The sequence below is a fragment of the Mya arenaria genome, chromosome 3 (assembly GCF_026914265.1).
Source record: "Mya arenaria isolate MELC-2E11 chromosome 3, ASM2691426v1".
In the NCBI taxonomy this organism is placed as follows: Eukaryota; Metazoa; Mollusca; class Bivalvia; order Myida; family Myidae; genus Mya; species Mya arenaria.
Genome location: NC_069124.1, coordinates 37,369,276 through 37,395,981, shown reverse-complemented (window position 1 = coordinate 37,395,981; position 26,706 = coordinate 37,369,276). Strand labels below are relative to the sequence as shown.

Sequence of the window (26,706 nt, the reverse complement as noted above, 5' to 3'; positions counted from 1 at the left end):
TCTACAACAGAACCACTAATGCGTGTCGAGAACTAGTGAGAATATCTAATAGATAGTTGAATCAAAGGAACAACTGGTTTTCAGTTGATAGTCCGACTCGTTTTTTCCCTTTATTTTAGCTGTAAAAAACACATATGGTCGAATTTTCAATCCGAACTGTTTTACTGTTGTTGTTGTTTAAGCACATGATCTATAAAGAAACATACCACACCACAAAAACAAAATTAGTATATATATTCAGTATATCATTTGATTCTTTTTATAATATATGGTACATCTAAAAAAAAGTCGAAGTATCATTTTGATAAAGAATTAGTAATAAAGCATATCACTATTCATTAATGTTCCGTCCTTTTTAAAAGCTATAACATATTGTTCAAGCACACTTATTGTGCGCTAGGGAAGAATTTATTGACAAGTACCTCTCTAACATCCAAATTAGCCATTTTCCCGTTATATGTATCAGAACAGAACAGAATGTTTATTATCGTATGCATATACAACATATCGATGATTTAATAGAAAGTTTAGGCATAACGTCAAGAAATGTACAAATAAATAGATACGATAATGAATGCATGTACAAAGTTAACGAAAACATTCAAGTCAGTGCATGATAGTAAACATACATAAAATAAGAATAAGAATTCTGTTCTGTTCATCTTCACTTTTGTAGTTTGTGACATGTTACGCATAAGGAAGATACTTAGTGCTATAACTTGTGATTGAGTTATTTTTCATTATTTGAGTATTCATGAATTACTGATATGTGTATATGATGATAAGCTGTATATGCTTAAATCAAAATAAATGTATCTTATCTTAATAATTTTGCATTGCCTAGCAATGATAAGCGGATAGCGTCCGGTCTCCGCATAGACCGCTGCGTTCAGTGTTGACATCTTGACACCAAGAATTCGTTTAAGGAACTTCCTGTGGACCATTTCCGCCTTTTCGGCTGCTGAGAACCCCCATACTTCGCCACAGTAGCACAAACTTGATGTCACATATGAATCAAACAGGTTTATCATAATGTTTAACGGCACTTCAATTCCCGTTGTAATGTCAAACAACGAGTGTAAAGATTGTTCCGCTTTAGACACTAAGGCATCTATTCCTTTTTTAAAGGAACCGTTCGAAATGAACATGAAGCCAAGATAAATAAATTCGTTCACCACGTCGACCGCTGTGCCATTATAGGTCCAAAAGAAGTTGTTCAAAGCTGCTCGCCCCCTCTTTTTGAAAACAACTATTTTTGTTTTCTCTACATTGACATGTAGTTTCCATCTGTCGCAATAACGTGATAATGAGTTGATGTGGCCTTGGAGCCTTTCCGGTGTTTCACTCAACAATAAACAGTCGTTGGCGTACAATATAAGGAAAATGTTTATTTCGTCTACTGATAATCCAGAAAACACGTTATCTTGAAGTGAGTGTTCCAAGTCATTTAGGATAATGGAAAACATTATGCAGGAAGTAATCTCCCCTTGAAATAAGCCTATGTTATTTGCGAAGAGCTCGGAGACATTTTCACAGTATTTAACACATAATTTAACGTCATTATACATATCCTGCAATATTGCAAACATCTTGCCGTGCCGTCGACTCCTGCTTTAATTAACTTGTACCACAATGATACTTTAAAGACAAAATCGTATGCCTTTAGGAAGTCCACAAACGCAGCATAAAACGGTATCTTGTCAGTAAGACACGTTTCTATTAAGGCATGCAAAACTAAAACAGCATCAGATGCTCCGTGCTTTTGCTTAAATCCAAACTGGGCATCTGGAAGTTTATCATTTGTATTAGCCCATTGTTTAAACGCTAATTTATAACAGTAGTAAATAACTTCGCAAGACAACTTATCAGAGTTATCCCCCTGTAATTGTTGGGATCGTCAGCAGGTTGTTTCTTTAAGAGTAGAATAATAACTCCGATTGACCAATTGTTTGTGTACACACCGGTGTCAAAAATCTGGTTAAAGAGTTCTGCGAATGGATGGACCATAACTGTTACTCCCTTGATCTGCTGACGCCCGCCGCGCGGGCTTTTCATTTAGCTGTTCACTGAATTCGAGGCCGTTAAATTCTTCATTTTCAATGAAATCAATCTTTCGGCCAACTCTACTGTTCAAGTCACCAAACATCACCGTACGTCCCTGTCTAGAGAACTGTGCAATATCTTGCTCTATCGTCTCAAATATATCCCGATCATAGAATGCGTGTTTAGGAGAACATTCTGGTGCAATATATGTGATACCCAAATACCAATCTTCATTGTTACCATAAATGAGAGAGAGAAGACTTTATTATGCAAACAAATCTGACAAGATCCATAGCATAGCAGAATTAACAACAACGTATAATAATAATATACTGGTACAGATGTCATCTGGCATAGTAAGTTTACATAATATATTCAAAATAGCAATATGAAACTTATATACTTGAAGGAAAAAAAATTCATGTCGGGAGAGACAACATGTATTCGATTCAATTTGTATTAGGTAAAAGCACGTCAGTCATATACTAAATGGCGTCTTATTTCAAAGGCCTTAAAAGTAAATGTGGCAAGATTTTTTAATTTGACTGAACTTTCACTATTTATCAATTGCATAAACTTGAAGAAACTTGGATTACGCCAAAAGTAGTTGTTTATATATTTTTTCTGATATCTTTATAACTATCGCATTGCAGAACAAAATGAAATTCATCTTCCAATACCCCGCATTTCATACATTTGCGTTCGTGATATGGTAAACTTTCTGGTCTACGCCACCTTCCAGTTTCCACAGCTAACCTGTGTGACGACAAACGTAATCTAGATAAAGCTTTTCTGTATTTTGGTATGTTTACAAGGTTGAGGTACTCGCTAAACTTAAAATTGAAAATGTTTCTGTAAAACATTGACCTAGATGATTCATGTATAGTTGCATTTAGATTTTGGACGAAATTGTCTTGCAATCTTTGTTTAACTAGCAGTAAAAATAGTTTAGTACTCCCTACTCCTTGATTTAACCAAGCTTCGTAAAACCCTAACTGGGAAAGTAATACTTGCACTTTCGAAGCCCAATTTATTTGGTTAGGATTTACATCAAGTGATTTTTTTAACATATTATACGCGTGTTTAATGTATTTGTTATCTCCGCACATACACAGTTTTAACCAATACTTAATAATAGTATAATATCTTCCATTTATTACATTTAATCTTCCTGTTTCACCATAAATAAAGTCATTTTGCGTTGACATTTTAACGCCAAGCAACCTTTTGCAAAATGCTACATGAGTGCGCTCAACCTGAGATCCAGTATTGAATCCCCATACTTCACCTGAATAGTTGAGAATTGGAGTTATAAGTTTATCAAAAAGATCAAGAATGTGTTTTGGTGAAATATCGGTGAACTTATATAAGTATTTATTCATTTTAAAAATAGCCTTTAGTGCTTGGCCTCCTAGCATTTTATCAGTTTCATTGAATGAACCTCCTGTGGTGAATAAAATCCCAAGGTATTTGAATTTACTTACAATTTCTATTTCTTCATTCTTATATTTGAAAGACAAATTTTGTGGTAGTCTACCGCCTTTTTGAAAAACCATAACTTTAGTTTTTTTTTAATATTTACAGACAGCTTCCATCTATCACAATAATCAGCTAAAACATTTAATGAATTCTGTAGTTCCTGAGCGCTTTTTGCGAACAATATAATATCGTCTGCGTACAATAACACAAATAATTTCAAATCTCCTAGTTCGATACCTTGCACTCCTTGTATAATAAATGTCTCTTCTATGTCATTAAGATACATACTAAATAAAAAGGGTGAAAGGCTTTCACCTTGACGTACCCCTAAATCACATGTGAAAGAATAACTTAGGTTATCGCACATTTTGACTTTTGACTTAACATTCTTATATATAGATTTGATTACATTCAGTATGTTACCCCTCACCCCATATTTAAGTAATTTAAACCATAACACATCTCTTACCACAAAATCAAAAGCCTTTTGGAAATCAACAAATGTGCAGAACAGCCTGCCGTTGTTACTTAAACAATTGCTAATTAAACAGTGCAGTATAAATATGTTGTCCACTGTGCTCATGCCTTTACGGAAACCTGCTTGAGCTTCTACATAAACTGAGTATTTTTCTGCCATTCATTTAACCTGTTATTTAGAATTCGTGTGAATAATTTTCCTAATGTACTAAGTAATGTTATTCCTCTATAATTGCTTGGATCATTTTCATCACCATTTTTGAGTATCGGGACAATAATACCCATCAGACCAGATTTCTGGGAAATGTCCTCGTTTTAAACACGAATTAAATAAGGCATGAAAATAATGTATTAAATACTTTTCACCATATAAAAACATCTCATTCAAATATAAATCTACCCCGCCGCTAGTGTTTTTTCGTAATTGTTTAATAGATTTATCTATTTCTTCTAATGTAATTTCTTTGTCTAACTCTGCAAACATAATCTGGAGTTCCCCATCCAAATATCTGTCATTAAAATTTAAAATGTCTTCGTCGGCTTGATAGAAATGATTTTCCGGATTATTAATAGCCTTGAAATACGCCGCAAAATTGTCTGCACTTAAGTTTGGACTTGACCTCTTAACTGAAGAATCCTTTAACATTTTCCAATATTGCTTAGCGTTCGTTAAACGCGCGTCTACTAATTTCTTGGTAACAGTTTTCCTACTTTCATACTTCTTTTTCTTAATCAACTTTTTGTATTCTGATCGCGACTCTGATAATCGAATTCGATTTACATCATTTTTATTACGTTTGTAATTTTTCAGATGATCGTTAAATTTATTCCGTTTTGTACGACAATCGGTATCAAACCATGACTGGTTGGAAGAATTCTTCGGAATATACTTTTTGCCGGAACATTTTCTAAACAATGGCTCACACACATTACCCATTTTAGAAGAAAACTCTAAAACATTTTGGTCGATAAAAGTGCCGTCCGGCGCACAATTAACTGAATCGATTAAACTATGTAAAGTCCTCTGGAAATCTTCTTGTTCTAACTTTAATTTGTAGTCATCTGCTTTATCATTTTTCCAGACATATTTAAAATCGCGTGTTTTGAAATCATCTTCATGTTTTGAATTATTTGAAGAACGTGTTTGCCCTAACAAGCTAAAATACACCTCGCAATGGTCCGACAATATGTTCGGATCCCCGACAGAAAATGATGAGAACATATTTATTAAAGATTGGCTACAAATGACGTAATCAATTAAACTGCTACCCAATTTTCCAACATAAGTGAATTTACCTATTTCTGCGTCTTGACCTACACGCCCGTTCATTATTCTTAATTGACTCTCTTTGCAAAAATCGATTAAATATCTACCATATTGATTCACATGGCTATCCTGGGATTTCCTTGGCAGTTCAATATCAGAAATGTACTCATCTGGCAAAACATTTACTTTAGGATCTGTAAAATCATATGGCACAAAATCGCTTAAATGCCCGACCCTGCTATTTAAATCCCCGATGACCATGAACGAGCATGTATCGTTTGTTTCGTTTGATATTTGCACCATATGTAATAATATCCGATCATATACACTGGCTTCGACAAAATGTTCTCGACTACTGCCCTGTGGTATAACATAGCAAAGACATACAAATAAATCATGTTCCACATTCAGTAAACGCTTTGAAATTTTAAGCCACAAAATATCATCACTATCAGATAAATACAATTGCACATACTCAGAAATACTATTTTTCACATAACAACAAATACCACCGGATGACCTTTTTGAACCTTTCAATTTTTCCCATCTATGTAAAGAATAAACGGTAAAACCGTTGTAAGTCATGTCAATTAAGTCACTTGACCACGTCTCAGTTAGAAAAACTAAATCGTTTTGGCTAAAAATATTCTGCAATTCTTCTTGCTCTAATTTGTTCACGTTTTTGGATATTAAACACTGTATATTTAACAAAACTAATCGTATAATCCGTCTCTCCCTGTCGTCCTAGTGGTCGCTTATGCTTGACTGGTTCCCGTTAACCTGTACGAAGTCGTCTGCTCGCTGCTGAAATCCCGATGTGTTGCTACATTGACCTACTGCCGTAAGGGATGGAAATTCCTCCTCGGATAAATTCTGCACTGAAGCATAGTTAGGCACGCTTATACCCGACCACGTGTTAGTATTTACATTCAAGACAGTTCCCTTTTGCGGAATATACTGCAGAGTAGGAGACTTGATATTTTGCGTCGTAGAATGCGGAGTAGGCGTTCTTATACTCGATTGACTATTTTCCGTGTCGACCGAGTATACACTATGACTAGGGAGGTTTCTGTTTGGAGAAGGTGTATTTCTAGATGCCGATCGTGCTGGTAATGAGATATTTTGGGCTGGTGAGCGAAATAACTGAAGTCTATGCTGGTTCAAAATTTCAAACCAGTCCGGAAATTCATCCTTAACTACATTGCCATTCACTGCGAGTTTTGCTGGGTACAGAATTTTAACTTTATCCCTAGTACTGCAGGTAGCCTTTTGGTATTCCCATAGTGATTTTCTAGCTTGGGCAATTTCTTTCGGATAGTCCCGGTCGATTCCGAAATTGGTACCGTGTAGTTTGTACGCGTTTTCAAGGATAATTTCTGAGTCTTGGTAATCTCTGAAGGCAACTATTATAGGCCTGCGTGGCACCTGAGAGAAACTTTTCGCCTTTACAATTGAACCCAGTCTATGTACTCTTTGTACACAAATGTCCATTTCCAACCATACTATACAGTCAAATTCATTTTTAAGTAAATTGATGCCTTTGCGGATATTATCTCTTGATGTATATTATTAAGCCACCTTTTTGATCTCCTGTTTTGAAACCGCCTATATGAATGGGTAGGCCTGCTAAACTCCGTCAGGTCAATCCTAGACGACTTTAAAGTCCATGCCTCCGACAAGCAGATTATATCGTTGCAACACAATATGTCCGTAAATCATGTGATGTGCGCTTTAATTTAGACACAGCCCGCTCTGCACTCCTATTTCTGAAGTTCCGGCTCGTACAATTGTCCATTGATAAACAACTTGTACACTTTAAGCATAACCTTAACCCCATCGGCCTTTGCCTTTCGAAGAGCGGGCCCCAGTGCTTTCCGCTTATCAGCAACATCTTTCGGGAAGTGTTGGCTCACCCCAATAGGCTTGTTCGCAAGTTTCCTGGCCGCGAATCTAACCTTTCCCTGTCATGGTAGTTCTTGTACGTAATAATCAACGGCCGTGTATTGTCTTGTCTATACCTTCCATTCTCTCCGCTTTCACTATTTCAATTGTATCGTCTTCTGTGATTTCCATGTCATTTTTCATTATGTCCACGATCTTTGCTTTTAATGCATCAGGGTCCTCCGTTTCGCTATCTTCGACTTTGAAAAACGAAAGGTTGTTTTTCAGCTCAGTTCATTTTAATTGGTTAAGCAAACTTTCGCAACCCTCTTTCTCAGTTTCAACACGTTTCATTTTATTGTGGAACCCGTCAAACTGTGTGTGCTTCTCTTTTAGAAATGGTTTTACTGTCGTATTGTCGACTGGTCTCAAGGATGGTTACTCGGTTTTCTACTTTTTTTTCTCGGTTGAGAGATCGTTCACTTTAACCGTTATTCCGTTCACCGTCCTCTGTATTGTGTCAAGTTGCTCTAATTTATTGTCCATGGCGTCTAGACGACTGAGGATTAAGGATAGCGGGTCCATTCCCGGTGTCGGCATTGTAACAGGTGTGTTTGTGTATTGGTTTGGTATCATATTCGCCGCCGGCGTTGTTGGTGTGACCATGTTCATGTAGTTGAACTGCGCTAGGTATGACGGTGACCCTTGGCCTTGACATTGGTAACAATTAGCAGACTGATTCAAAGAATGGTAAGCATAATACTGTCCAAACTGCCCTGAATTTCCATTACTTTGTCCTTGCGGCATGCCCGAAATTGACGTATTGCTAGTCGATAAAGCTACTTGCTTTGGGTCCAATTGTTGTTGCTGTTGTTGCTGGGGTGAAAGGGTTTTTCGTTTCCCGCCCATTTGATAAAAAGTTCACTGCTAATTGTCCTATTAATTATCCATATCTATGAATACAAGCGCAAATATAGTGACGTTCGTACACGTTCATATACACTTTATATACACTTTTAATCCAAATATAATCCAAGTAATAGCTTTGATAACGAGTTTTATCCAATATTTACACTGGGCAAAAACATTTCCGCCATTCATCATAAGCACCATAAACAGGTATGTCTTTCGTCTCATTCTATATAATATTTCGGTTTTAAAATAGAACTTATACAACACAAACACAGGTATATACAATGTTTTAGTTTTGCTTATAAGATGCCTGAACTAATGGGTAGACATGTTCACCCTTCACCAAACACTTTATAGTATAACCTACCAGAGTCAGTTTGATTTAAATTGGCAAAGAACAGAAAATAATTATTATGCAATATTTGTAAGTTTATTTTTATCCCGATAACAAACATGAATAACCAAAAACTAGGTTCTAATAGTAATGGTAAAGAAATAGTGCCGAACAGTGTATTACTTTTCTTTGTATTGGTATTCGGAGGAATGTCAGCTATTGAAGGTTTTGCTGGTGTTAGTGATGGAAATACAAAGTAAAGAGTGTCGAGTGTTGTGCAAAATACTGTCTACGGACTATCCATAGAAACTAAGTTAACACAAAAACACGTAGGGTTGGATTTAAGACTACATCAAGCAGCACGATATGAGAAACTCGTAAATCCTGTCCACGCTGCCAACCGCTGTATACCTATTAGAAAAGTGCGTCATTTTGAAAACGCTATAGCAAATAAAATAATAGAGCTGTATAAGGCCAACGGGTACAACTTCATTCCACCAAATGTATCCCCTTGAATTGCAACACACTTCTCTTGTGATAACATTGATGTTCTTGAGTGCGTCTTGGATGGAACGAATACGTCCCATAAAGCCCAAATGGTAGCTTGGCTAAGGCGCTCTGGATAGTCATTATCAGGAGACCTATCAAGTGATCTTGACAACCTGTTAGAAGACAAGGAAACTATGCAAGTTTACCAAACTCTGGACAAAGCTTATGTTATAGGTGGTGAGCAGCCATCACCACCAAAAATGAATAATTGCAACATGAATGTTTGGTTGACGAAAGACAACCAACAGCATGCTAAATATAACTTGGCATGGTACGTTACAAGGCATGCTACACTTTTAAAACGACCAAACATTGTATAGCAAAGGAAAGGAACTCGTTTTGCAGAATCATCAGACTCTTGAAAATGTCACTTTTGTAATGGGTTGTCTCTATATTCTTTTCTAATTCCTTGCGAGCGATTGGTCAACACATGGATTGTTCAGGGTTGGAGGACATATGGATTGAAACAGGTGTTTATGGCCCTATTACTGTTTCCGCTGTATTGGACGGAAAAGAATATTACAAAGCTGTTCGTGGTCACCAACGTACCTACGAGAATCTGTGGCGAATTAAATGGCGATTTTTCTTTGGCTGGGTCAGTACAAAGAAAAGGGACAAGCCATCGCCCGAAGGTGAGATCGATGACATAGAACTTACCTTTGCGACTATTCTAAAGCAGGAGAACGTCCTTGAAACTACAACAAGGTTGGCAGACAAAATTATAGAAAAGTACTCACAAGCTTGCTGCATCGATATTATTCTGAGGTGATGAAGATCAAGAAAGTTGCATTAGTGGCATTCATACAATTAAGGCATAGAGATTTGGTAACTGGCTACTTCACATGGAGAACTTTGCGATCAGTTAACGATCAAACGAACTATGCAAGGTGGGAACCAGTGTACATTTCAGATGTGAAAGCCCTGCCACATATTGCGCCTAAAGTTTACAATAAATTTCTAGCTGGGAACTTCGTAGTTACGAGAATTGAGAACATGTTCAATTAAGTTCCAACACATAAAGCCACAAAGTGGATCAACAAAGTTTGTAAGACTGCTGGAGGGATCATAGGAATTGCTAGAAACGATCAAGCCAGAGATTAGTACTGCATCACTTGGGACCGACGGTCGCAGTTTCAAACGAAACACTTAATCTCTTTGGACTACTCGATGATGATAAAGAGACGAACGACTTTAACCTACACGTATCAACATTGAATAAAAAACTTGATAAAAAGGAAATAAAACTTATTGCTTTTTGGGGTGTCTTGGGCCTAACAACAATCTCACGGACAGCAAACAAATCTACTGATGAAAAACTAATACCTGTAGCAACAAAAGACGTTGTTTCTGACGAAATCTCTCCCGATCTGTTAATTACTGCAGTTAGGGTTCGATTCTTACAAGGAGATATGAACGAGTGGTTGTTCAGTGTCGTGAAACAGATGTCATGCTACTACTTATTTTGCGCTTCGAAATTGAAACATGGATGGTGTCTGGAACATCAAAGAGCAAGAGGTGTTTTTCGGTACGTCTACATGCTGCTATTGCAGACGGACAAACAGGCTGACAATGTCTATGTTGCTTCATAACCTAACAAAGAATTAAAATACATTGTTGTAATTAATTAATTAATTTATTTATTTACTTACTTACTTACTTACTTACTTACTTACTAACTTACTTACTTACATATATGTCATTGACCGTTCGTTACACATATTGCTGACGTCTTTACTGCTAGTATATGGTAAGTCTTTACTGCTTGGTTGGTCATGTTCATGGTACTGTATATATATATATATATCCATCTGACCAACCAAGCAGTGAAGACGTCAGCAATTTCGCCGCCAGATTGTTATATACTTCGTCCCAGCGTCTTAAATAACACCGTCAATATTGGTCGGCAGTAGATGCATACCGGAAGATTTTGATGATTCTAGGAATCATTCCGTTGCAACGGTTGTCATATCGACAAATGCCAATGCGTAATTTATCACGTGGTATACACACACACACACACTGTAATCGTATTCCGTTAAGGACGTTAATACATACTAGTATATACGCCAACATAAAAAGGCCCCCACACATGACGACTTCTTTGGCACATAGCAAGATGAATTTACCTTCAGACTTAAGATATTGTCTTGACATAACCAATGATTCGTTCGTGCAAATGCATCGATGGACGGTTTGTGCAGACGGTTTGTTACCAACTACTCAGAGTGTAACTATATGGATCGAAATGCTCATACAGCTAAGTGCTGTATTATAAATCACTCTGAGACTCCTGTAATTACACCTCGGCAGAGTAGGGAGATTACGTAGTTGCCAGTGCAAATACTGAAGGTAATCATTACGTATTTTTTCAACTCTGCTCAGAACAATATTGATTACGAGAGACAAAATACCGCTGTCGCTAGTGGGAAGGGTTATGAATGCCTTTTTCTATTGGAACATATGGTTTAATAAACAAATGTGACAATGTATTCTGCGAACAAAAATGTATATGGTATTGTTTTTTTCTGTACATATCTACAAAAGAACTCACAATCAGATCAAATATGCCAAGAAGATCACATTTCTCTAAACGTACTATTCAGCTTAGGCAAGTAAATGGTATCACAGCATGCAGAAACGTTAGATCTGACATTCGAAGATCCTCGGCCATTTTTCTCGAAAACAACCTCGGATGTATGCCGGTACATCAGTAGAAGTAGTTCGTAAATTTTGAATTATTTCATTAATTAAATGTAGAGTTTTAGCTTGTATTTATTGATTTAAGTTTAAATTTTTTGCCCAGTGAAGTGTATTATTGCAAACATAATTAAGATTCCCAAGAGTTAAGTCATTAAGTTTTACTGCTAAATTAAATTACTATGCGATCTACTTGCAAGCGGACTTAAACAAACTGATTTTTGAGTATGTAAATTGTCCATATACATCCGAGGTTGTTTTCGAGAAAAGTGGCCGAGGAGTTCCGAATGTAAATCGAAATGGAAAGAACACAGATGAGACATGATTCAGAAAGAAACCAATGCAGTTAATGTATTAAGAATTATTTTTCACTCATTCTATTCTTGTAATACCTACATAATAATTCGAGTGATATTTACCAAAACCTGTATAAAACCCGACCCATAACAATTATCCATGTGTCTTAATATCAATGGCAATGGAGAAGAACAAAACAGAACACAAGTTTATTTCCACACATAACATCACACATATATACATCAATGAAGTAGACTATGATAGTCCATGATCATTTCCATTATTTAACACTTGCTTGGCGGTGAATATATGTTTTTTAACTAGTTGAGATATTTTACAGTAACAAAAATAGTAGCAAATGTTAATCAAAAGAAGAATTATTACGAATAAATCCTTATTACAACTATATAACGGCTGGTATTAAAACATATAATAATCATGTATCATGTAAAGTAATGAAATTCTTTCTCTGAGCAAATGCTTTACACACGAAAATAGAAAGATTCTTACAAATCAGTATGATCTGTATTCAGCAATTCTATGGTTATAAACATATTTGGATTAGTACGATAATATCTAGGAATATATTGAGGTCTAATATTTGTATACAGGCTGCATTCAACCAAGAAATGAAATTCGTCTTATAAGACATTACAATGTGGGCAAAGTCTTTGTTCCAAAATTGTATTATTCCACCTACCAACTTCTATATTGTAGGAGTAACTGTATATTATGCATAATAAATCCTAGGATCAGGTTTAAAAAGGACGAAAACTAATGGAACAATTTTATTCGGATGCGAACAAGAACGTTTTTGTTTAATCACAACCACCTACTGACCCAACATATAAAGCAAAACGTTGACGTATAATTATGCAATCTTCTGTTTCTGAAGGCTGTCCCCAGACGGTCTTAGAAATCGGATTCCGACACTTAAAATGTCCCTTTTCTGTCCTCTTACGTTTAGTCAATAGACTTTTATTGGTAGTTCAACCGATTATCAGACTTTCTTTTCTCCCCACTGCTGAATTACACGACATTAAGATACGTCGTTTACAGTACATTTTAGTATGTAGCAAATCGATCTTTCGGAAAAAAGCGAGCAATGATTTTTTCCGGTTAAACGAGGGAAACCGAATATTGCTCTATTTTATTGCCACAGAAAAGTGTTCTTGGTAATTGTTGTGTTTTTTTCGTTTCATCTGGTGCTTATAGGCCTTCGGCGTTTGAGCATACATCACTGATATACATAAGTCCACGTGTACGACATGATAAAAGTACTTGTTTTTCAGATTCTTTCTGCAGTGTTTTGTAGTGCTTCCAAGGTTGTTTTTTTTCAAGAAAAAAATCAAAAGCGTTTTATTGCTTCAATGGTCGTCATCGATTGCGTTTAAATAGTATGAATTACCGACAATTGGAAATTGAGTATATCGATAATGAGCATTTTAATTCTTTATATCGAGGGTTGAAACCGAATATGTTCCTTGTAACTTATAATAAAGAGACATACAGAACCTTTCCGCATTCTAGTCTAGATGTAATGTTTATGTTTTCCTAAATTTAATCTGTATACTAATAATTTTAAATCTTAAATGAAAAATAAAATTAGTGAGTGCATCCATTTTCTCCGAAATCTGTAATGCACGATTTAAAAACATTCGGGGAATAATGTATGACTTAAATGCAAATATATATAAGTTTCGATGGTTTCTTGACGAGATAACACGCGAGTGAAGTGTTTATGTAAACACATCAAAACACGTACCTCTTAGAACAAGGCTGCCTCAAAGAGACAAACACGGATATGGAAAGGTAAATTCAGTTATAGCGCTCATGATTCCCAGTTAGTTAGTCGTTAGTACAGCCATTTAAACATGTTGTAAATTAGTGATATATATGTATACTTCTCATTACGAAATATGAACGCAAACGAGTTCTTACAGACATTAAATAGGTAAGCAAGTTGAACATTTCGTCTTCAACGGTCCCATGAGCACGTGTAATTTTTGTTTTCTTATTATATCTCAATAAAAGATTTGTGAATGGAACTCTTTCACCCATATACTGCCCTCACTGCCCTCATCACCCCGACAGATGCAAGATATGTAGGAGTTGATTGCATACATGAACCAAAATCCCAAATTGTTTACACAACAATCTGCAATGCGAGATTGGAACTAAAATGCTTGCACTAATATATGAGTTGATGCGGGAACCAAGTGGTCCAACACTCAAGAGGCCTTGGCTTCGTTATGACGAGACAACACGCGAGTAAAGAACTGCATGTTTGAAAAAAAGTGGTAAACACGTACAAAAACGGTCATCCAGACGGAGAAAAAGAATTCGTAACTGCTTGTGCCGTGTAAATTATGTCCCTTGAGATTTTTATAGTCTCGGTACCAAGAACTTGAAGAACCACATATTGGTTAGTTTTTTTGTAGAGCTTCACAAAACGCTATATGGTAGGGCGCAAAGGCTATTTTTAAATAAGGAGAATAGTTCAGCTAATACGTAATTTCCCCCCCCCCCACCCCCACTGATCATAAAATATATATCTTTGATAAACTTATTTGTTGTATGGGTTTTAAGTTTGGGGCTCTTTTTTACAAACTATATGTTCTCGTCTGCCCTTATCAAGTTGCTTTTTGAATAATGACATGATTTTCTTATAGGATTTTGGGCCTTGCTACACTTATTATTGATACCATCGGTATGATTTGTTTTAGGTAGGATCAAAAGTAAAAAACGACGACATCAACGATATGACAATACCCTTTTATAAAGTGTATAAAGGTCTGCCATTAGCTGCATTACGGCTTGACCCCACAATGATCAGAAGCAATAGGGGTTAAAATATCTTAAACCATACTGAAAGGAAAACTAGCCCAATAATACTTCCACCATTGTATCGACAAGCTCAACAATACTTACTATACCGTATCAACTATCTCAACAATATTACTACATCGTATCAACTAGCTCAACAATACTTTCTACATCGTATCAACTAGCTCGATAATACCTACTACATGGTATCAACTAGCTCAGCAATACTCATTACATCGTATCAACTAGCTCAATAATACTTTCTTCATCGTATCAACTAGCTCAACAATACTTTATCAATCGTATCAACTAGCTCAACAATACTTTCTCCATCATATCAACTAGCTCAAAAATTCTTTCTACATAGTATCAACTAGCTCAACAATACTTTCTCCATCGTATCAACAAGCTCAATAATACTTACTACATTGTATCAACTAGCTCAATAATACTAACTACATCGTATCATTTAGCACAATAATACTTACTACATCGTATAACCTAGGTCAATAATACTTTCTTTACTGTATCAACTCACCCAACAATACTTTCTACATTGCATCAACTAGCTCAACAATACTTTCTTCAGCATATCAATTTGCTCAACAATACTTTATCCATCGAATCAACTAGCTCAACAATACCTTATCCGTCGTATCAACTAGCTAAAAATAGCTTATCCATCGTATCAACTAGCTCAAAAATAGCTTATCCATCGTATCAACTAGCTCAACAGTACCTTATCCATCGTATCAACTAGCTCAACAATACCTTATCCATCGTATCAACTAGTGAGTATGCACTAAACAGAATATTGATATCTCTTATTTCAGTTTCGTAAGAAATATAATTATTTCCTATAAAATCTGTGTACGTCATGGAAGACAACATACACTATGTCTCTTGTTCTGTAGTCAGGAATACCTGAGACGCTAGATCCGGAAATGTCTCATACCGGTTATTATCGCAATCGCGCAAAAGCTATGTTTGGGTAGAATGATGGTTATTGTATCATATGCTATAAAACTAAGTAAGTGAAATAAATGGATATATATACAATGTAAACGTCGCACCGTTTGTGTAAATAATAGTATATACAATAGTGAATACATTTGATTTAAAGGTCAATATCGATAAAACAAAGGTATTTTGGCACTAATAGCAGTGTGTGTATACCACGTGATAAATTGCGTCATAAATGCTACTTCGGGAGGCAATATTTTGCTTCGAATGAAGACTTTAAACAAAGATAACTTCACTATTTCTTCACCATTTTTATTGAAACATAGCGCGGTCTACGCCGCTTACGGAGCACCGCATTCGGTCATTTACAAAAGTTTGATTGAGAGTTTAGTTTCTTAAAACGCTTCAACAAACCTTTTCAAAATACGGCCGTCTGACGGAGCACTATCAAAACATTATTTTGAAAACAGGTTTGTCGAAGTGTATGGTGAAACTAATCACCTTATCAAACTTGGGCAATAAAACGAAGGCGGGGCTATTTAAGCGGCATAGGCTGCCCTTTGTTTTATTTAAAATGGTGTAGTAAAAGAAAAGTTATATGATCTAAGTCATTATTTTAAGCAAAATGTTGCCTTCCGACGAAGCATAAATGACGTAATTAATCACTTGGTATACACACACTGAATAGGCAGACTCCGATATAATTTCAGAAAGTGTAATTGAAACGGTAACAAAATATAAATATTTAGGAGTAATCTTTTCTAGTTTTCTTAACACAAAACAACATCTAGTTGAACAGGCCAACAAGGCCACGCATTTACTATAATCACGTATTTACAATCTAGATTTACCGACAGACTTAAAATTACAATTATTTGACCTTACAATCTTGCCAATACTAATATACTCGGCTGAAGTACGGGGCTATGAAAACCTAACAAATATTGAACAAGTTCACCTTAGTTTTTTTCATAAAAATAACAGAAACTAAAATGAGCAAGCCTGCTTATATTGTTTTGGATATCCATCCTTCGAGGTAAACAAACTAAATTATAACATATTTGTTTTAGGTCTATGAAATATGATAATTCCCTTTAAAATGGACAGATCACATTAAATCAATTTTAGATAAGGGTTTTCCAATATATGGTTTATAAGAACAATATACAAAAGTAAACCCTAATTTACACAAATGTGTTAAACAAGTCCTAACCGACCAGTTCAAACAAGAGTGACACTCTGAAATGAATTACCCTTCTAAAGGCAAGAATTACTCACTGTTCACGGATACTCTCGAATAAGTAAAGTACTTCTTAAATCTTTCACCTAATTTGAAACTCTATTGAAGTAAATTCCGCATAGCGGACCACAAATTCCCGATAAAAATAAGAAAGTATGATTATGTTTACTACACAGAAATATACTGTCATATTTGTTAACCCTGTTAATGAATACCATTACGTACTACTTACCCATCCTTTTCAAATGTAAGAAGAAAATACATTTCAGTCTATTATATCAATCGGCCAAAGCCTATTTAATACAAGGAACAGTTAACTTGCAGAATGACAAAAGTAGCTTTTTTGTGAAACATCTAATTACGTAAAGTCAGTCAACCAGTGTAAATTTCTCTTATTTTGTTTAATTAAAGCAATAACATTGGCGGTTATTTTCTAATAAAAATAATCCTTACTATTTGCCTAAGAAATAGCCCCGGATTACACGACGCCGTTTCTAAGGAATTCGGATAACCGCGATCACGTGTTTTCAATCTTTCGCGAGATCTCGCTTTTTTGCACCGTCATTCAGCGGGAGCTGCCGCTCCTGATAATTTTCGATCTAAATCTTATCATATCACTCTTATCGAATAACATCATGCCTGGCAGAGGAAGGGGAGTGAAGAGAAGGAAGACAATGGTTGTCAACGAAGACGAATCAACAGAATGACCGGCGTCAGGGCTGACAAAGTTATGTCATCTCTTTTTCCTAGAACACAGCCCTTAATGGCAATTAGCCAATAGAAAATACACAGGCAACACGGCACACCGCTGTGACATCAGGGCAATTAACTGGGGATGAATAGCTCGGGTTTAACAAGCCTCTTTAGCTATGCATCCCCAATCTATTGCCCTGGTGTCACAGCAGGGTGCAAATTTTCCTGTGTCAAGTTCATGTGCTAAGTTTCCAGCTAATGAGGTCAGAATTATTGCCTCTTACCAGTCAAATTTCATGACGGCAGAAAACATACAAGCAATTTACTAAGTTTCATTCTCTGCAAAGACCACTAACTTAACGCGTTGTTTTTATACCATTGCAGAGAAGAAAATGCACAGCAGACTATGGATTTTCTAATATAAAGTTGTCAAGCTCTGTCTTTCAAAAGATTTAATAGCAGCTTTACAAAAAAGTGAGAAAAAATATCCAAAGTACGATCAGTATTATTCCTCATTTGGTTTAGCAATAGCGATAAAGTAATTGTTTTTTTTTCTTTTGTTTATTGTTTTAAATTAACAAAAATGAGGTTTCCAGAACAATACTGTCTTGCATATTATGTCAATAGCACAATGGAAACAAGTACAGTTGAAGCACAGTCGCCTAAAATTGAACCTAGATTCTTTTATACGCACAAGGTCGAAGACCAAACAAGATAATATCCCGGAACAACCTATTTTCGTCCACAACCTATTTTCGACCGCCTCCTGAAAATGGGTAAAACACTTCTATTTTGCGTCACTTCCGGTAAAAATAAGCTCCAATTGTTAACCATAACAGTAGAACTGTCAGAAAACTTCATTTGAAAAAGAAAGGGAATGGTAGTGTTAAAAAAACTTAAGTTATACTTGAAACAACACCAATTTGTCATTTTTAATTAATGCCAAATTAGACCATTCGTTTAAAATGATTTCACATGTAAAATACTTCTTTAAAATCGTGTTGCTTTTGTTTGCCAGATCTTACATATCTACCAAAGCCTACAACCTATGCCCTATTGTTTTCTAAGTATAGTGCACAACATTAAAAGCGCATTAAAATATGGTATGTTGCTTATTCTAAAATTAATGAAATTTATCTACAGGTAACTATATTTAATTGCATTTGGGCGCTCAGTTACCATAAAATTATACATATTGAAGCCTAGGCAGGTCATACGAGGCTCATTCAGAGTTGGACCAGTGATAACAGGGTTCATGATGGGTGAATTTATCATTTTGTACCCATGTGAAAGCCATTAGAAGGGATGATGCATTCCTTTGCCTCTTTTGTGGTGATAAGTAACTAAAAAGTGACTGTATGGCAAATATGTATATATGTAATTACTATTTTTAACAATAAATACATTAAACAGTTTAAACAAGTTATACAAATTAAAATAAAAAATATTGTGCACAAAATTTTGTTGCGAAGTATAGTTAAAGGTCATGGTCGAAAGCATGTTGTATCTAGGTCAAATACAACATGTGACAGCCGCCATTTTGGATTCAAAATGTAAACTAAAGACGATTGAAACAGATTTTATTTTATTTTTGTTTTTTTTAAAGATGAATGATTGCTTCAAATGGTACACACAAACATTTATTTTTTATTATCACTTATTTATGTTTAAAATGTAAATAATCCTTAGGCGGTCGAAAACCCGTTGTTCCGGGATACTATAAATATATAGAGGATATTTCTTTATTTCAGTGAAAGCTCGTATTTTATTTCACGAGTGTCATAGAAAAAAACATATCTTCACGATATATTTTTTCTATGATCACGAGTGAAATAAAATACGACCTTACAGAAATAAACAAATTATCTGTTTCTTTTATGCTTATTGTCGGAGTTTTATTAGTATCTTAATGTATTTACTTAACTACCCTCTTTTTGAAAAGGGTGTTTTTCACGCGGCTAACCGTGGGACGCCTCTCACGCAAATTATCTATATATAATAGCCAGTGTGTGTATACCACGTGATTAATTACGTCATATATGCTTCGTCGGAAGGCAACATTTTGCTTAAAATAATGACTTAAATCAAAGATAACTTTTCTTTTACAACACCATTTTAAATAAAACAAAGGGCAGTCTATGCCGCTTAAATAGCCCCGCCTTCGTTTTATTGCCCAAGTTTGATAAGGGGATTAGTTTCACCAAACACTTCGACAAACCTGTTTTCAAAATAATGTTTTGATAGTGCTCCGTCAGACGGCCGTATTTTGAAAAGGTTTGTTGAAGTGTTTTAAGAAACTAAACTCTCAATCAAACTTTTGTAAATGACCGAATGCGGTGCTCCGTAAGCGGCGTAGACCGCGCTATGTTTCAATAAAAATGGTGAAGAAATAGTGAAGTTATCTTTGTTTAAAGTCTTCATTCGAAGCAAAATATTGCCTTCCGAAGTAGCATTTATGACGCAATTTATCACGTGGTATACACACACTGATAGCTGATGACGTAGCTGTCAAAATTTGTCAACAAACTAGTGTGGTCCTCATTATAACCTGGATAACGACCTGTCTTCAAGCGAAACAGACTGGTAAGACAGACAGACAGTAAGATGACTGAATATCCATGTATCATGAAAAACACTCTAAAACTAAGAAAAATCTTTTGTATCTAATGATTATCCGCATTCTTTTGCTAACACTATCGACCTTTCAAATTTTCATTCAATAAATGGCGGCGTAGTAATTTGGTTATGTATTCATGCCCCGCTTAAAATTAAAGTGTTTTCGTTTATTTTTGGAACATATATGCACTTATTAAACATCATTGATAGCTGTTCATATAATCGTTACCCTAAAGAACGAGCGAATAATAAACTATAAAAAGAATATCAGAGAACTTTTTCTCAACAAACCGGAAAAATAAATTGACAGCTTCGTCACCATGTTGCGTGAGGGGCGGCAAACGCGTAGCGGCGAAAACAACACCCTTTTCAAAAAAGGTGGTAATTAAGAAAATAAATTCAAATACTATAAAACACCAAAAACAAGCATACAGAAACAGAAAATTTGTTTATTTCAGTGAAAGATCGTATTTTATTTCACTCATGATCATAGCAAATCTATATATAAGATATGTTTTTTCTATGACACTCGTGAAATAAAATATGATCTTATACTGAATTAAACAATTCAATTCAATATCTTTATTTCCTCCTTGTAGGAGATATGCATTTTATATACACATAGAAAAGTCAATATTCAAAATTCTAATGGAGCATTACAAATATGTACAACATGTGCCCAATAAGGGTGATTAGTCTACCATATGTACTCTTCATTGAGTCACATATGGTGTCACATTCAACTTAAACTCCATGAACATATTTGGAGATGTACAGAAATGATATCAGTAAGAATGTCATGTTCACGTCATCTTCAAGTTATGGCTGTATCGGAGCACCCATGAGTCTTAACGCAAACATAGTTTGGCTCAAGTTCAATAACCCTGATACAAAGTCACTGCCACAAAACAAACTGTCGCTCAGTAGTTGAGACCTCAATAAGACTGTCGATTCGCATTCGCTAATAACATGCACAATTGTGTCCGATATCTGGAGGTTGCAGCGTTCACAGACGACCAAGTCCGTCCATTGATTTCCACGGCACCATATTTTAGCAACCGCATGCATCATGTTCCTATGATCAGTCCTGTTGCACACTTGGTATACAACAGATGGAGTTATGGTTGGCTGTAGTACCCTGAAGTAGGTAAAGTCGGAGTCCGTCATTACCCTATGTTTCCAACTGTGAGCTTCCACCGAGTACACAAGCTGTCTGACAGTCCTTTTCCACAACAGCTTGGTAGGTAACGAAGAAGGATTGATGAGAACATTATTAATAAGAGAATGGAGGCCAAGTTGGCAAAGAATGTTACAGATATCGGGTACGAATCCGTACCGCACGTTTGTATTACATGATAGAAATAACAAGTATCGTCGAATAAAGTTGTTACGACAGGTGCATTTACAAACTAGGCTTAGAAGTTTGTGTAGAAACATAAGCTTCCTTACAGTAACATCACAACTAAGTTTGTGCAACCCAACCATTGATTCACACATATCTGACCTTGTACGAACATGGAATCCCTGTATTTTCTTAACAATGAAATGTTGGAATTTGTCAATCAAGTACACGTTGTGTTTAATTAAATTACACCATAGCTCAGATCCATATAATACAATTGGTTTTACTATCTTTGAAAACAAATTGACACAAACTAAGGGGTTTGCACCATACGGGTTGACACCTTGAGCTTGCCATAGAGAAGAAGGCGTTTCTGGCCTTTTGTATCCTATCTTGTATTCGCATGGTTTAGTTCAAATTCGAGTCATGCCTTATACCCAAGTGGTTCACGTTATTTACTTGTTGTAATAATTTGTCTCCATATATGATCCCTGCGACAGGTATGGACCTGCGCTTTGAAAATACGATGATATTCGATTTGGCAACACTAATGTCCATCTTCCAAGTTTTACAATACTTGTAAACAATGTCAATCATAATCTGAAGAAAGAGGGGGGCTAAAGCGACTAGCGCAATGTCGTCTGCGAAGGATGGGTTTCCCGCCTTTAAGATATTGTAAGGTACGTTATTGTGAGGTTCGTTATTGTTAGGTACGTAATTGTGAGGTACGTTATTGTTAGGTACGCTATTGTTAGGTATGTTATTGTGAAGTACGTTATTGTAAGGTAGTACGTTATTGTGAGGTACGTTATTGTCATGTACGTTATTGTGAGGTACGTTATTGTTAGGTAGTACGTTATTGTGAGGTACGTTATTGTTAGGTACGCTATTGTTAGGTAGTACGTTATTGTGAGGTACGTTATTGTTAGGTAGTACGTTATTGTGAGGTACGTTATTGTTAGGTAGTACGTTATTGTGAGGTACGTTATTGTTAGGTACGCTATTGTTAGGTACGTTACTGTGAGGTTCGTTATTGTGAGGTACGTTATTGTAAGGTAAGTTATTGTGAGGTTCGTTATTGTGAGGTACGTTATTGTGAGGTACGTTATTGTGAGGTACATTATTCTTAGGTACGTTATTGTGAGGTTCGTAATTGTGAGGTACGTTCGTTAAAATTAAAATGGTAGTTACCAATTCTTCTTTCGTTTCCTCGTTTCAAATACAAAGTATAGCAAAAAAGAAAAGAAATTATAACACTAAGATAAGTTCTATCTAGGACTATTAAATTTTTCAGTTTAACGGGCCTTTGGCTGATTTCCACATGACATGTTATGTAAAAATGTACCGCAACTCAGCTTTTAGATAGATCACACCTCAAACTAAATTGAAGGATAAAAGTTCCAGGCAAATATCAAATGCATGGGACTTTCGGTTTATCATGCAAAATTATTCATAGTTCTCGGCCCATCGAATTATTTATTGCTAAAGATAATGCCAGTGGCAGATGAAATCAATCACGTGTTGTCAAGTGTACGAACCTTACCAAACATAAATATTCGTTTTATCAACACCGGTTCACTTATTTTACATTCTAACATGCCTGTATATCTATGATATTAAAAGAAAAACAAAATGACTGCTTTGTGCATCCTTGGAAAAAGTCTCGAGGACCGCCTTAGTAGACACAAATGTTTCATCAAAAGAAAAGTCTCAGGACCGCTTTAGATATCTCAAGAGTTTCAACGAGAGAAAAGTCTGAGGAGCCCTTTTAATGTCTCAAGAATTTCACCAAGATAAAGGTCTGAGGAGCCCTTTTAATGTCTCAAGAATCTCACCAAGAGAAAAGTCTGAGGAGAACTTTAGATGTCTGAAAATCTTAACTCAGCGAATATCAAGTGTTTCACCAAGAGAAAAGTCTCAGAATCGCATTAGATGTCTCAAATGTTTCACCAACAGAGAAGTCTCAAGACCGCATTAGATATATCAAATTTTCACCAAGAGAAAAGCCTCAAGACCGCTTTAGATGTCTCAAGAGTTTCACCAAGAAAAAAAGTCTGAGAAGCTCTTTAGATGTCTTAACAGTTTCAATGAGAGAAAAATATGAGGATCGCTCTAGACGTCACAAGTCTTTGACCAAGAGAAAAGTCGGAGAAGCGCTTTATATGTCTGAAGAGTTCAACCAAAAAAGTCTCAGGACCGCTTAAGATATCTAAAGAGTTTCACCAAGAAAAAAAGTCTGAGAAGCTCTTTAGATGTCTTAACAGTTTCAATGAGAGAAAAATATGAGGATCGCTCTAGACGTCACAAGTCTTTGACCAAGAGAAAAGTCGGAGAAGCGCTTTATATGTCTGAAGAGTTCAACCAAAAAAGTCTCAGGACCGCTTAAGATATCTAAAGAGTTTCATCGAAAAAAAGGTCTCAGGACCACTTTAGATATCTCAAGTGTTTCACCAAGAAATCAGGACCGCTTTAGATATCTAAAGTGTTTCACCGAGAAAAAAAGTCTCAGGACCACTTTAGATATCTCAAGTGTTTCACCAAGAGAAATGAATCAGGACCGCTTTAGATATCTAAAGTGTTCCACCAACATAAAAGTCTCAGGGCCACTTTAGATGTCTCAAGTGTTTCAACAAGAAAAAAGTCTTAAGACATTTTTAGATATCTAAAGTGTTTCACCAAGAGAAAAGTCTCAAGACCACTTTAGATATCTCAAGTGTTTCACCAAGAGAAAAGGCTCAGGACCTCTTTATATATCTAAAGTGTTTCACCAAGAGAAAAGTCTGAGGAGCGCTTTAGATATATCTCAAGAGTTTCACCAAGAGAAAAGTCTGAGGACCGATTTTGATGTCTCGAGTGAATCATCAAGATAAATGTATTAGAACCGCTTTGGGTGTCTCAAGAGTTTCACCAAGAGAATATTTTAACTCATCGAACATTCTGAGGAGCACTTTAGATGTCTCAAGAGTTTCACCAAGAGAAAAGTCTGTTGACCGCTTTAAATGTCTCAAGTGTTTCACCAAGAGAAAAGTCTGACGACCGCTTTAAATGTCTCAAGTGTTTCACCAAGAGAAAAGTCTGTTGACCGCTTTAAATGTCTCAAGTGTTTCACCAAGAGAAAAGTCTGACGACCGCTTTAAATGTCTGAAGTGTTTCACCAAAAGAAAAGTCTTAGGAGCGCTATAGATGTCTCAAGAGTTTCACCAAGAGAAAAGTCTGACGACCGCTTTAAATGTCTGAAGTGTTTCACCAAAAGAAAAGTCTTAGGAGCGCTATAGATGTCTCAAGAGTTTCACCAAGAGAAAACTTTGATGACCTCTTTAGATCTTTTAAATGTTCCACCAAGAGAAAAGTCTTAGGACCGCATTAGATGTCTCAAGAGTTTTACCAAGAGAAAAAACTCAGAACCGCTTAAGATGTTTCAAGAGTTTTACAAGAGAAAAACAAGAGTTTCACCAAGAGAAACAAATTCAGGACCGCTTTAGATATCTCCAGAGATTCACCAAGAGAAAAGTCGGTGAAGCGCTTTAGATGTCTCAAGTGTTTCACCAAGAGACAAGTCTCAGGATCGCATTAGATGTCTCGAGTGTTTCACCAAGAGACAAGTCTCAGGTTCGCATTAGATGTCTCGAGTGTTTCACCAAGAGAAAAGTCTCAGGACCGCTTAAGATATCTGAAGAGTTACACGGAGAGAAAAGTATGAAGAACGTTTTTGATGTCTCAGTGTTTCACCACTTTAGTTTTCTCAAGAGATTCATCAAGAGAAAAGTCTGAGGACAGCTTTAGATATCTCAAGTGATTCACTAAATGAAAAATATGAGGACTGCTTTAAATGTCTTAAGAGTTTCACCAGGTAACAAGGGTCGTTCTGGATGTCCGAATAACTTTTAAGTTGCAAATGTTTGGAAATTATTACATATGCATTGTGGTTCATTGCCATCTACATTGATGGTATGCAATTATCATAGTAAATAAAAGGCTAAATCTAGAATTTTGGTATCAACAATAATTACACACAATAGTGTGTACTTGTTTCAAAATTATCCCAACGTTTGCAAAAAATATACAATTTATACATAATGAAAGCAATACACTAGACAGGTTAATTCAAATCCAAATTCAAATTTTATTTGTAAAGAAAGGCCTCCGACCCATAATACAACACATACAATACAAAGCATAAGATCTTTAGAGTTGTGATTCCTTAATGGCATTCATTTTTCCTTATCTTGTTGTTTCATTATTACATTTACAAAGAATGCTATATTTTTTATTCGGTCATCGTTTAGACTTTGCATAAGATTTATGAAGTTTTGGAAGTCTTGCCTATCCGTGTACCATTTATAGATATAAAATTGCCTTTCTTGCCTGAATTTGTTACATTAAAAGAATACATGAAATTCATCTTCTACACATCTGATATCAAAATTAATTAAGCAATATCTACACAGTCTATTTTCCCTTTCGATACCCAAATGTCGACCAGTCTCAATACACAATTTATGGCTAGAACATCGGAATCTCGCTAACGATTTTCTCACATAAAATGGTAGATTAATACATAAATATTTTTCTGGATTTAACAAAGTTTTAAAATGCTTATATGTGTCACATCGTGATGAGTCTCCCACATTTTCGAACCAGTTTTGTCTTTTACAATCAACTAACGTTTGCTTAAATGATATTAAAAAATCGCCAACATTTCCAACTTCCTGACTTAGCCAAACAAAACCAAAACCATATTTGAATAATAAATTCTTTACAGATGTAACCCAATTTTTTCTTCCAATATCATAATGTCGTTTAAGCATTATATAGCAGTTTCTTGGATAACGTTCATTGGACATGTATAGCAGTTTGCACCAGTACTTAATACATTTTACATGATGATCAATACATAGAGGAAACCTCCCGCATTCCCCCAATGCAACACAATCGTTAACATAATTATTCACCCCAAGGAATTCCTTACAATATTGAATTTGTACCTGTTCAAGAATATCAGATATTTCCGTACCATATATTTCAGCACCGTAAATAATTATAGGCTTAAAGTATTCAGTGTGAGAAAAGTTTCCAAAAGCCATCTGGTA

The 26,706-nt window shown here is 35.7% G+C and overlaps 1 protein-coding gene across 1 annotated transcript in view; it reads right to left on the bottom strand.

The window, feature by feature from the left end:
- Positions 1-26,706, bottom strand: part of LOC128225995 (ras-specific guanine nucleotide-releasing factor 1-like) — a 139,322-nt gene that overhangs the window by 57,582 nt on the left and 55,034 nt on the right. The gene's annotated exons all lie outside the window — the stretch shown is intronic.